Consider the following 13,822-nt stretch of genomic DNA (forward strand, 5'->3'; position numbering starts at 1 on the left):
CAGATCAATAAGAAGGATAGAAAATAAAAGCCCACCTAACTTCATGCTCTGTGGAATCATCTAGCCTTAATATTTCACACCACCTGCATGTTCATTTTTATAGTCTAAATAAAGCTCTTTACCATGTAGGAGAATGAAAGGATTATGTGAGCCATTCAATTCTAGAGCAACAGGAATTTTTCTGGTATAAAATCCATACCCTGCTGTAACTTTATGACAGAAAGTATTATTCATTACTGTGCATGAGAATAATTTCAGAAACTGAGCAAGAGCAGTATTAACAGCTAACTAATGTCCCAGCCACCAGCCTTTAAAAAAAGTTTCCATAGATAAAAATATATGCTCAATATATATATAATTGATAATTAGCACTTGCTTTGCTACTTTACCGTGAAAGACATAAGCAACAATTAATACAAGTATAAAAACCCCAACTATGCTGTTTGCCTTTCTAGTTTTCATTTTGCTGCCCAGAAGGTAAATGGATTCTACATGATCCATCAAACCTACATTTTGGTAACACTCTGTACATCTTTGTGGTTTGAAGAACTGTTGAGAGGTATGAATTGATACATGACCGAGAGCAAATCTTTGAAGTGGTTCAAACTTTTCAGTGGAACCATGAAATAAGAAAAGCTGTAAATAAGAAAGGACGACACATTTAATTCTGACACTAATATATCTATATGCTGCAACCACCATAGATGTGAATTACAGCTGCTAAATTATAACTTACCCCTCAGGAAAGGTTAAAATTTGGGGCTTTAAAATTCTTTCAGATATTAAAACAGAATTTAAAAATGGCTCCAAAAGAATTTATTGACTCTTAAAAAACAGCAAAAGTTGGCTCCATAGCTCACCTTCTACAATTGAAGATGCACATATTTTGTTCCTCAAATACTATAAGTGGACGTATCCTTCTTTCTATGATCATCTCCCAACACTGCACTGATATTACACATTTCCCATTCTTATTTTTAAGAAAATCAGTCAGTCTCACCTCTGTGCCTGGCAAAATCTTGAAGCAGATTCTCCTGCAAGGCATGCTAAGGCACATGAAAATCAACAAGGTGCTTGGTGACAGCCAGCATGGCTTCACTAAGAGGAAATCCTGCCTGACCAATTTGGTGGCCTTCTATGATGGGGCTACAGAATTGATGGACGGGGTAGAGCAGTTGATGTCATCTACCTGGACTTGTGCAAAGCATTCGACACTGTCCCACATGACATCCTTGTCTCTAAATTGGAGAGACATCAATTTGATGGATGGAGCACTCGGTGGATAAAGAACTGGCTGGATGGCTGCACGCAAAGAGTTGTGGTCAATGGCTCAATGTCCGGCTGGAGACCAGTAACGAGTGGTGTCCCACAGGGATCGGTGTTGGGACCGGTCTTGTTCAACATCTTTGTTGCTGACATGGACAGTGGGATTGAATGCGCCCTCAGCAAGTTTGCCGATGACACCAAGCTGTGTGGTTCGGTTGATATGCTGGAGGGAAAGAATGCCATCCAGAGGTACCTTGACACACTTGTGAGGTGGGCTGATGCCAACCTCATGAAGTTTAACCATGCCAAGTGCAAGGTCCTACACCTGGGTGGGATCAATCCCAGGCACAGCTACAGGTTGGGCAGAGAAGAGATTCAGAGCAGCCCTGCAGAGAAGGACTTGGGGGTGCTGGTCGATGAGAAAATGAACATGAGCCAGCTTCAGTGTGCGCTCACAGCCCAGAAAGCCAACCGTATCCTGGGCTGCATCAAAAGGAGCTTGAGAAACAGGCTGAAGGAGGTGATCCTGCCCCTCTACTCTGCTCTCATGAGACCTCACTTGGAGTATTGTGTGCAGTTCTGGTGTCCTCAACATAAAAAGGACATGGAACTGTTGGAACAAGTCCAGAGAAGGGCCACGAGGATGATCAGGGGACTGGAGCACCTCCTGTATGAAGATAGGCTGAGAAAGTTGGGTCTGTTCAGCCTGGGGAAGAGAAGGCTGCGTGGAGACCTCATAGCAGCCTTCCAGTATCTGAAGGGGGCCTATAGGGATGCTGGAGAGGGACTCTTCATTAGGGACTCTAGTGACAGGACAAGGGATAATGGATTCAAACTGAAGCAGGGGAAGTTTAGATTGAATGTAAGGAAGAAGTTCTTTACTGTAAGAGTGGTGAGGCACTGGAATGGGTTGTCCAAGGAAGTTATGAATGCTCCATCCCTGGCGGTGTTCAAGGCCAGGTTGGACAGAGCCTTGGGTGGCATGGTTTGGTGTGAGGTTTCCCAGCCCATGGCAGGGCGGTTGGAAATAAGGAAAGGAACTTAAGGTCCTTTCCAACACTAATTATTCTATGATGCTATGATTCCGAAGTGTTTTGTCTTTATTTTACACTCAGCAGAAAATAAATATTTCCATTTCAAGCAGCTCTGCTTCAATGAAATTCTGAACATAAAACTACTATCTTACCCATGAGATCCAAACTTAATTTCCACCTTATTCCTTATTGCCTTTTGTGATACAGACATAGACATATGTGGAAGATGTAATATGAGATAAGAGCTTCCCTGGTTCAAATTTGGATTTTTTACCCTTTGTAGTACCAAATTTGTCCTAACCTGATGAGCTTAGTGAGTCTTCCTCATTAAAAAAATAATGCTCTCTAACTGTCAAGTGTTTCATTTATGCAGCATAAATACAGCTGTATATCATAGAATCATAAATCATAAAATAGTTTGGGTTGGTAAGGACCTTAGGATCAGCTAGTTCATGTGCAGGGATGCCTCACACTAGACCATGTCACCCAAGGCTCTGTCCAACCTGGTCTTGAACACTGTCAGGGACGGAGCATTTACCACTTCTTTGGGCAACCTGTTCGAGTGCCACACCACACTCACAGTAAATATTAAAAAAAAAAACACATTATTGATAGGTGATATTAAACACCTTCTGAGAGTTTTTACAGTTTTACTGCCACTATCATTCGCCTTTTCATGTAAAGTCAAATTGTCACTTGTTAAAAATCATCAGATTAACAAAAGACAGGTAATGCTTGGCCAGCAAGGAGAACAGTTCCAGAATGAATAATATTTTAAAAGCATATTTAACCTACCCTGGCCTAAATATGCTTCCATTGAAAACTGGAAAAACAGAATAAACGTTCAAAAAATGTGCTTCCATTGAAAAATGTTCCCAGTGACTTTGCTGGCTACAATTATATCACAGGATTAAACCATTTTGCTGAATCTCCAAGTCCAACTAAATAAGCCCAGATTTGTGGCCCTACTCACCTTGCCCCACAGAAGCCAACAAAAAAACATCAGCAGCAATCCCTGGAGGAAGATGAGTGACCTTCCAAGAAAAGTCTCCTCCTGCCCCTTTCCATAGCCCCCAGTGAAAGTCTGTTCCCAGGGGGATTAAAATCAGCCTTTAAGAAGTTACTGCTGCAGCAAGTAGAGACACTCAACCACTGTCCTCTTTGAGACACTGTTTTTCAGTTTTCAGACAAACTTTTATTACTGGAGCTGTTTGGTTTTTCATCATGCTAACTTTTGGCCTTTAGCTTAATGATTTTGAGAGAAATTGGCAAAGAAGAAAAACATTCAGCCACTTTGGAAAACAAAGTCAGGCAGTTTGGTTTTGCCTTGTCTCTTTGCTAAGGCCCTCTGTTACTAACACATTAGTGGAAAAACTTCATGTTTTGCAGAACGGAATCACCTTGAACGGTGAGAGCACTGCTCGTATGAAACTTTCCCTAAATGATGCTGTGCTGAAAGCTTTTGAAAAATCTCACTTAGTAAGTGCCTCGAGGAGGCTTGTCAGACCTTGGGAAGGTGACATCTCCACAGTCTGCTTGCCCTGCGCAGGCTGACTCCAACTGAACGCAGCAACCTCAGCTCACCAGTTCCTGCCCAGCTGTCAAGGCAGCAGAGAGGAAAAGAAAGAGATGTACAGAGGGAAAAGAAGGAAGAGAGCATTATAAGGCTGGGGGGACTGGACAAAGAAAGAGGCAGAGGCAGATAAAAGCAGCTGGCTGTTTGCCTACTGTCTTTGCTTAGAATGAGACAGAGCAACTCTAGAAACTACATGGAAAAACTGAATTTCAATCTCTGCAGAGATAGTGTGGACTAGGAAAATAGCCTGTGATTGTTTTTTAGCTTGTGAGCAGAGACGGTAAGCGTTATAGTTTTGATCACTTGAATTATTTTTTTTGCCTGTTCCACTTTAGCATTTATCTCATAGCATAGCCAGTCAACATGCAAATAAATGAATACCATAGAGTAAATCCAGACGAAAAATGCAAAGATTTGAATTATATGCCTTCAGATTTTTCCAAAATCCAGCCACAGGGCAGTAACTTTCAGAAGCTTTGATTCGTCTGGCCTGGAGCAAACCCAGTTCTCAAGGCTTTCCATGTCAGACTATGGGGAATTACTACTACTGGAAAATTTCCTGTCTTACTGCTCACCCTTTTCTTCATCAAGCAATGTTCAGCAGGACAACTCCTAACCAAAACACATTCAATCATTATGTTCACGCCTTCCTCCATGTTGCCTTTTTACTACAGGAGTCCGTAGGAAGTACCACATAAATATTTATTTTCCATCTCATTGCAAAGTGGATAAGAAAATTAACATTTTTTCACTCATATTTAATGTTTATTAAAAAATAAAAAAAAAAGATGTTTTGAAGTAAATTACCCACATAAATTGAAATTAGACCTGTTGCTCATGAACACCCTCAGCTCCACCACTGCGAAATCAGCTTCTCTTTTTTGGCATTAACAAAAAAAGATTTGCCCAAAAGAGCAGAAAGTCTACCCTCGGTTGAAGGCTTCTTTCCCCTTCCTCGGTCTTTCCTTTCCAGTTTTCTCCGCTCAAAACCTTGGAGTCTTTGGTCCAAAAATGTATTTGGAGAAATAAACAGACACTACTTCACAAATCAGCTAGGTACTTCAAGTAGCCAATAAGACTAATAAAATTGAGGTAATAAAAGCTAGAGTAAATATAGAAGGAACATCCTGACAAGTTTCCAGTTAATGGAAAAACATCCATTGGCTGCTTCACCTTCATGAGTGTTCCCATAATTTCCAGTACTTACGAGTTTCAGAAAACAGAAAATTAAATTTTTAGCACATGAAAGAGGGTATTTTTCTACACTGAATTCTTCCTAACTGCATATCCTGCCTTCTTTGAATGGTTTTTCACCTAGCTCTTATGTTGAAAATGTTGCATGCAAGTTTCCACAAGAATTTGGTGAATTACTTCTTCCTTGTTGATAAAAAGGTCTAAATTTAGAAGGACAGTTAGACTGGCATTTGAGTGCTTCTAATTAAATCTGTATAAGTGTCTAAGGAAAACAACATTCATTTAGTATGAAAGTTTTTGGGTTTTTGTTTTTTAAATTTTCAAGCTTGTGTTGATTAGGAACATGATTAAATAAACTATTCAATATTTAAAGGGGGACAAAGGATGGATATTGGGGGGGTTAACACTAGAAGAAATGTGCAGATAAGGAACATTTATTTTGCAATAGGCTAATGTAATCTTCATTGCTAATCTTGAATGCAAAGTTATAAACCAAAATAATAGTCTACTTAATTTATATATGTTCTACAGAGGTGACATGCTTTTAGTCTAGAGAAAAATGCAGAACAACGTGTTGCTACTGAATTTAATCAACATGCTATTCTCAGAGAACCACTCATCACAGACTTAGAGACAGCAATGGATTGGCAAAAATGTGCTGCTCCTCATGGATAAATGGTGCTGTCTTCTCCATCCAAACATTTGATTTCACTAAACTCATCTTCCATGCATTAAGCCCTTTTGATTATTCTTTTTACAAGCTGGGTTAAAATTAGCCAATGGATTTGAAAGTCATTAGGAGAGACAGAGAGATACATGTGACAGTTTGCAATTTGATAACCTTCTGAATTGCAGGTATTCTTTATGTAGTACAATAAGACCATGGCACTGTCAATCATGGCAGACCTTTGAAATTAACCATTTTTCTATGGCTGGAGATTGGAAGAAGATACCGTTCTGAAAACAATGTTATCCTACCCTCCAATTCCAAGAGTTCAGATTTTATAAGTAGGAACTGGCATCAGAGAAGTTAAAGATGCATAGAAATTTCTCTTCACTCGAGATAATAGGATGCAGAAAAACAAGTGCTTATAGTGGAATGCACCAGTGAAGTGGATTGTAGCAAACACAGAAGGAACTATCTTCTAGCAGTGACCATCTAATCTATCTTTTTGATAGGTACAAAGTAATGACAGAGACTGCAACACGAATTCTGATCCACTGCTTCCACCTGCCAGAAAAGGGAAATGACATTAGCTGCCTCAAAAGATGAAGAATGTCTGAGCAAGGAAAATGGAAAAGAGAGTCACTGAGGAAAAGAAAAAGACATGGAATGAATAAAGACTTTGAAGATGAGCTCAGTTACAAGAAAAAATGTCAGTTAAAAAACAAGTGTATGTGACAACAAATCTGTAACAGGAGTTTTTTACAAGAAGACATAGACCAGAGGAAGGCCACAAAAATTATTAGAGGGATGGAACATCTCTGCTATGAAGAAAGGCTGGGATGATTGGACTTGTTGAGTCTAGAGATGGCTCTGGGGAGACCTTGTTGCTACGTTTCCATACTTAAAAGGGGCTTATAAAAAAAATGGAGAAAGGCTTTTCACCTGGCTTATAGTGGCAGTACAAGTGGTAACAGTTTTAAACAGAGACTAGGTTTAGATTGGACATATGATTTTTTGTTGTGAGAGTGGTGAGACACTGAACATGTTGCCCAGAGAAGCTGTGGCTGCTCCATCCCTGGCAGTGTTCAAGGCCAGGTTGGATGGGGCTTAGAGCAACCTGGTCTAGTGGAAGGTGTCCCTGCCCACAGCAGGGTGGGGTGGAACTAGAGAGTCTTCCATTAATGAGCCAACAAGGTCCAGTTTTGGGGTAGAGAGCCAGGAGTTATTTCCTGATCTTCCCCTGGACCTACTGCCTTTAGGACTGGAAATTTTCTGCATTACTGTCATGCACGTGCTTTGCCTGAAAAAGAGCAAAAGGCTCCTGCTCCTTCATTATTTTATTGCTCTGTTTCTGAATCAGCTGATATGATACTGCCTTGTAGAAGAAAAGCCGCAACTGGAGAAGTGTTGATTTATTTTTGCATGAGCTTTTTTTTTACCACCAGTTGTGAAGGGCTGTGCTGCTGCACTGAAACACCACAGAAAAGGAAGGCTGCTTTATCCTAAGTAAAGGCTGATAAGGGAGCACCAAAGCTGGTAGCCATTCTGCTGCCATGGGAGCAGCTAAACATCATAAAGTATCCACTTTGCATACAATGACCATTTGAATTTGCACCCGTTTTATTAGTATGACTGCCAGTGGCCATTTAAAATGTAATTTTAACGGTGTGAAGAACTACGCTATTATCAGACCATTGTCTTTACCTTGATTTGAGACTAAAATTCAGAAAGAGGAGCAAACAACTTGGAAATGTTACCTGTTCTGAGGAAAGGTCGTATCTTAGTCATATATTCACAAAACAGCATGATGTTGATTGCTTTCAGTACAGTAATTATTTTATACTTACCTTCTTGTTTAAACTCTAAGTAATCAACATCATGGTTAGTTTAGTTTTTTGTTATTATAAGTGAACATTGATATTTTTTTCTTTCCTACTTAGTTTTATATCCTTTATATTTTTACAGTTGATAAGACTGATAGTAAGACAAATCTTAGAATTTACTTTTTATTTTAGTTATATTTATCTTACATTATTTTTACCAAATCTCTGAAAGGCTTGTAAAAGATACTCTACAAAAAAAATATAAATTTTTACTTTACCTGGAAAATTAAGTTTCAAGATCAGTAAGAAACAGGATACAAGGATCTGAAACAGAGAAATTATTTTGGCAAAAGTAGATTATTGCACTGATAAAACTGTAATCAGTAACATGAAAGATTAGAGAAGTTTTTTGTTATAGAAATGAATACAGATTGAAGTTGTTTTACAAAAACACATTTCAAAAGCAGGCAGAAGTCTTGGGACACTCTTAAATCACAGGGGAAAGAGAGTAATTCTCAAGAATGATAGCAGACTTGCACTGAAATTTTTCTTTGTAAAGGGTAATGTATGCAAAAGACAACAGAGAAAATACATCCTATCTGCCTGTGGGGCAGGAGCACAGCTAGGCACAACAGTCTGCAGATATTTCTGACATGGAGAATAACACTGCCCTAAGGAGGGTAGAACAGACCTTATAGTGTCCTTGTGTTTGGATGCCTTCATGTTTGGCCTCTGCTGCATCATGGCCCTAATTACTGGATAGGAAGCTGGCGGGAAAATGAAGGATAGCTATCTCTATACTATTTTTGCTGCCCTTAGTGGTAAGAGACACATTAGAATCAACCGGATATATGATAGGAGCATTCCTTCTGCCTAACCCAGCTATCCACTATATTTCTATCTATCTAGTATGAATTTATCACATCGCTTTTCATTTTGCCTTTTTTTTTTTTAATTAAGGTCTGTCTAATATTTGAGACCTCTCCTCTGACATTTATGTGTCAGTAATTCCCAAAATTACTTTGTGCTAACCTGTCTCTTCCATATTATAAATTTTCAATTAAAAAATAAATGCGATGAGAAGCATTTAATATCCATAACAAACCACACTGCTGCCATTACACAGACAGCAAGGAAACTTGTTATCTCCTGTTAGCATATGCTACTTCTGTACAGCACAGAGTCACAGAATCACTGAGTCACCCCAACCTAGAGGATTTAAATAATTCCCAAATTTTAGTTCCAAGTGAGATAGAAATGCCAAGGCCTGTCTCCTGTAAGACAAGAATGCCACAGGAAACTCAGGGCAAGTAGCAACTCATGATCATACCTGGTTTCAGTACACACAGCCAAGACAACCACTGCACTGAAAAGTGCTTGACCAGTCACATTCACAGAGGCATTCCGAACATCACCACGCTCTTATTCTACATCCACTGTAGCATTGGTGCTTGCGAGCAGCATGCTTAGCACAAACTCAAATTAAGATCCTCTATAATGAGCTTCCTACACATAGAGAGTGGTAGGCTATGTCTGCTGCAAATTGCTTATACACTAAAAAGACCAAGCACCAACACGGCTTGGCTGACCACATGCTGAGGATGGCCACTAGATCAGGAAGTCACATTGTTTCTCTTAAACCTAAAACAATGCACTATGAGTATTTTAAATCATGAAGAAGGGCTCTTCAAGGGTGCATTATGAAGGGGAATTCAGTCCAAGTGTTAAATCAGTTTAAAGAAAAGCCCAAATCATACACATGTCTATAAGCCGTATAAATGGACACTAACTCTCCTAAAAGAAAGTACCGTTGCTAAACCAAAAAGTCCTGTAGAGTGTTCTCTAAAGAATGCTTGGCTCAACCACCCTTCTGTTGCTAGGAGGTCAATAAAATGTTTCGTAAGTTTTGGGAGCGTTAATAGGTCTTGATGAATAAATTAGTCTATAGCCACTGTAAGCAGGTTTTATTCCTTGTTTCCTCTAAAATGTTAATAGTCAGTTTTAACAACCACATAGTTCAAATGGTTTGTGCTATTTGATTAAACAAGTACTTCATGCCTACAAACTCTCTTTGTGTTATTCCCTAACATGACATTAAAGTTATTCTTAAATACAGAAGGAAGATTCTTGAGAACTGATATCTTCTCTTCTGAGAAATCCACATTTATTCAGTATATGTTAAACTCTGGTGCTGCATACAAAAAGTTCAGAACATCTCCGCTGCTCTAATGAGATTATAGTCCTACTGGGATCTGAAAAAATTATTGGAGTTTTGCAGACAGCTATTTTTTTCCTTTCTCTGGCTGGATTATATTCTGTCTGGAGAGAATGAAAGAAGGTCTCCTTGACCTTCTAAAGTTGACTGTGATAACTGTGTTAAATTCCACTCTTATTAAACTAATTAAACTTCATGGAACTTTTCCTTGTCTCTGTTTATTTGCCCTAAAAAATAATCTTTAGATACAAAATTTACTTTGAAACTCCTGTAGCGTTCAAGCTATCTATTGTGTCAGTACATATCTACATGTGAATGTAAAAAATAGTTTTAAATTGAATTTATTTTTGACCATAAGTGATAAAAAATAAAAAAAATATCTCCACAGTTAGTTCCTTTCATTGTATTTGGAGTACTGCTCCAGTTCATAGGGTCCTGCAAGTGTGGCATCATTGATTTTCACTGTTACTGTGTCTCAATACAGTATGTATCAATTTAGAAATAAAAAGGCATCTTTCTAACTGTCTGCACCTCAAGAGACTCAACATAAACTTAGAAGACGAGGAGGTTTTTATGTTCTTTATGACCAGGAATAAACATTCTGTAGCCCAAATCTTACCCTTGCCTATATTTCAGTAATTCCAGTGTTTTCATCAGCTGTTTTTGGAAACATTTTTTAACACTATCACATCATGTGATACCGTGAGATTCATCATCTCACCATCTCCTTCAGCAGAGGATGCCTATCATACCAGCTAGTATTTCTTCAGTGTGACACTAACTGCGGCTTTGCCTGCAGAATAGTCATGTTTTCAAACATCATCAAAAGGTCTTTGATGATGTTTTAATGATGAGGTCTTTAAGGTTTACCTTAGGGGTCCTTGGGTTTTTTATCAAGGAATTTCTGATGACAATAAAACAGGTAATTATAAACATCAAATTTATTTTCATACAACTGCCATTATCTAGGACAAGGACAAAGCAGTTATTAATATGCTTTAACAAAATGCTTTACACACATTCTTCCCTGTAAGAAGGTCTGAGGTTGAAATCCCAGACTCACTAAATCCAGTCTGATCCAGGCAATGTCTCAGCCTCTTAAGAACAAAAGGGTGTGAGAAAACCAGGTTGAAGTTTTTCAAGCAGCTACAAGTGCTGGGAAACTATATAAGTTTTTTGGTGAAACTATATAAGTGTTTTCCCTTTGATATAGCCCAGCTATGCTTTTTAACCTTACAAAGAAGATGTGCGCTCTTTAGCATCCAGATGGTTGCACACTAGAACTTGAAATGAGTATGTTTTACATTGACACTGACAAAAAGAATAAAAATTGAAGGATGGGTTTAGACACACAGGGTATGTAAAATCTTAACCCCTCTACTGTGTCTGTAATGCCAGCAGAAGCATTAATACCCTTGTTGTTAGTGTGCTGAATCCTTCATGGTCTGGAGCATGTTCTTCACTGTAGTGTGCAAGACCCCCACCAGCGCAGCTCAGGACCATGCACTGCCTTAGCCCTGTGCTACTTCAGGGAATAGAAGTGTGACATTTACTTCCATGTGCTACAGAGCTGAAGTTATACAAATCCCCAATGTCACAAAGCTTTCCCAGTATCCACCACGTTGGTTGGTTGGTTGGGTGAGTTTTTTTTCAATGCTTTTGAACTTTACCACAAATAATTCCATCTATGATCTTCTGTTTTACATCAAAAAACAGAAGTCCTATCAACCGCAACTTTTTGCCGCAAACCAGTTAAGATATCAGTCCAGCAAGACAACATGTATTTACCATAAAATACCTTTATGTCAGTGCTATTACCATTATAAATGTCCCTTCAAAGGAGGGACTTCTGTCCCCTAACCAACCCATTTTCTGCCATTTGGTTTTCTCTTGAAATCTTACTTGAACTCAAAAATCAAGTCCAGGCTGAAGACTAACTTGTCCTTTCAAATGTATAAAAATTTCCAGCTCGTATCTTATACAAAACAATTACAGTTTGAACGAATGACTGAACAAACATCTGTTGCAGAACCTTACCACAGCATTTATTCAATCCAAACGCCAAAACAACAAAGTAGTAGGACATGAAGTATGACATGTACCTTGTAATGTCCACACATATTTGTAATGAACACACAAAAAAATATTTAATCTCAAAAGATCCTCCACTGCACATGCATTACCATGGAGATTTTAAAGGAGATGAACTGTTTTGTTACCCTCCGGATTTCTGCTTTATGCAGGGAACATATTCAGGAGATAGTAGTGAAAAGATCAGTACAGCTTTATTCATTAAGATTGACATGAGCTGATGCCAAGAGAACCCCAGCGTTGTCGTTGCAGTTGTGGGATCCTGTGGGAGTTCTGATTCCAATTAATTTCAGCCCTGAATTTATTTGTTATCTTGAACAGGTCCTGCTAGGTACCACATTTGTTAAGGGGAGGCAGCAATTTCCCTTAACCTCACAGTAACAGGTTAATGTTGAATTAAATAGCGTCTTGCTCCAAGCAAGCATTTGCTTAAAACTGAAAAGTTGTAAAAGAAAATAAAGTCTTTGCCCAGTCAATGCTGGGTGAAAATAAGAAGTTGTATGGTCCGTGTGACAATGCCTCGCTCCACTCTGAGCTTGCTGTATGTATAAATGTATAAAACTTATGCCTTTTATCCCAGACAGTCTACCAGATAGTTTACCAACTATCACAATTACCTGTCTCCTTGGTTAGGAAGAAAGGTGAATGAATCATACATACATGCATTATCCATTCAATGTCCGCTCACTTCTGAACTTGGACAAATCAGAAATCACTCAGTTCAGAACCAAGCTGAAATCATATCTGTTTTCCAAATTTTTGTTCTTCTCCCCTATCCCCAGCTGGTTCTTAAGTGGTGCCTCTATGCCTTGTGCCTTTGCAGTGCATTGACCTTTGCTGACTGCCAGGTGTCCACCCAGTTGCTCTCTCACTCCCAGTCCTCAGCAGCACAGGGAGAGTAAATGAGTTGGAAAAGCTCATGTGTTGAGGTAAGGACAGGGAGATCACTCACCAAGGGCTGCAGTTCCTGCTGGAACACCTGCTCCTGTGTGGGCTTCTCTCCAGAGGCTACTGCTCCTACCAGGGCTGCAGGGGACACATTCACCTGCTGAAGTGCCAGATCCTCCACAGACTGCAGTGTGGCTATCTGCTCTCTTGTGGTCCTCCATGTGCTGCAGCAGCACAGCCTGCCTCACCATGGTCTGCACCATGGGCTGTAGGGGAATCTCTGCTCTGGTGGATGGAGCACCTCCTCCCGTCCTTCTTCACTGACCTTGATGTCTGCAGGACTGTTTCTCTCTCATTTTCTCAGTCCTCTCTCACAGCTGCTGCACACCATTTTTACCCTTTCTTCAGTGTCTTTTACAGCTTTGGGCAGTGGTAGGTCCATGTTGGAGACATCTGGAACTGGCTCTGTCTGACAAGGGGGCAGCACCTCATCTCTTCTCACAGAGGCCATCCCTGCAGCCTCCCCCAATACCAAAACCTTGACACACAAATACAGTCTCATAGGCTTTCTTGCATCTTTTATACTCTATTTGAATACTAGTTCACAGTAGGCCACTGGTGTGGACACATCAAAACTTTTAGGTACCTCAGACTCTTTGTGCATACATAAGAAACTATGAGAAAAGAAACTAAGGATTCATAAAAAGTTGTGGAATCCTAGGAAAAAGGTGCTGAAGAATTCTTCTTATACTTTATAGGGAAGAGAGAAATATTTCATTAACCTCCTTGCAAAATATTTGCTCCAATATCTCTGACATTTGACAAAGACGATATTTATCGTTTTCCTCCATGACACTACATCGTTCATGTTTAGTACCACTTGAATGACATGACACTTTTTAAAACCCACTGTGAAGGCAGTAAATCAGTCTGCTGCTTAGAACAGATAAAATTCATTATTAAAACACCAGTGTTATTGACAGTATACCAAAAAGGTCAAATGAGCAGATTAAAAACTTGCAATATGAATTAAAGATATCAGTTGATCTTTATGACAGTGAATATATT

The sequence above is a fragment of the Pezoporus wallicus genome, unplaced genomic scaffold, assembly GCF_028554395.1.
Source record: "Pezoporus wallicus isolate ANWC-B61680 ecotype Strahan unplaced genomic scaffold, APGP_CSIRO_Pwel_v1 contig_227, whole genome shotgun sequence".
Taxonomy (NCBI): Eukaryota; Metazoa; Chordata; class Aves; order Psittaciformes; family Psittacidae; genus Pezoporus; species Pezoporus wallicus.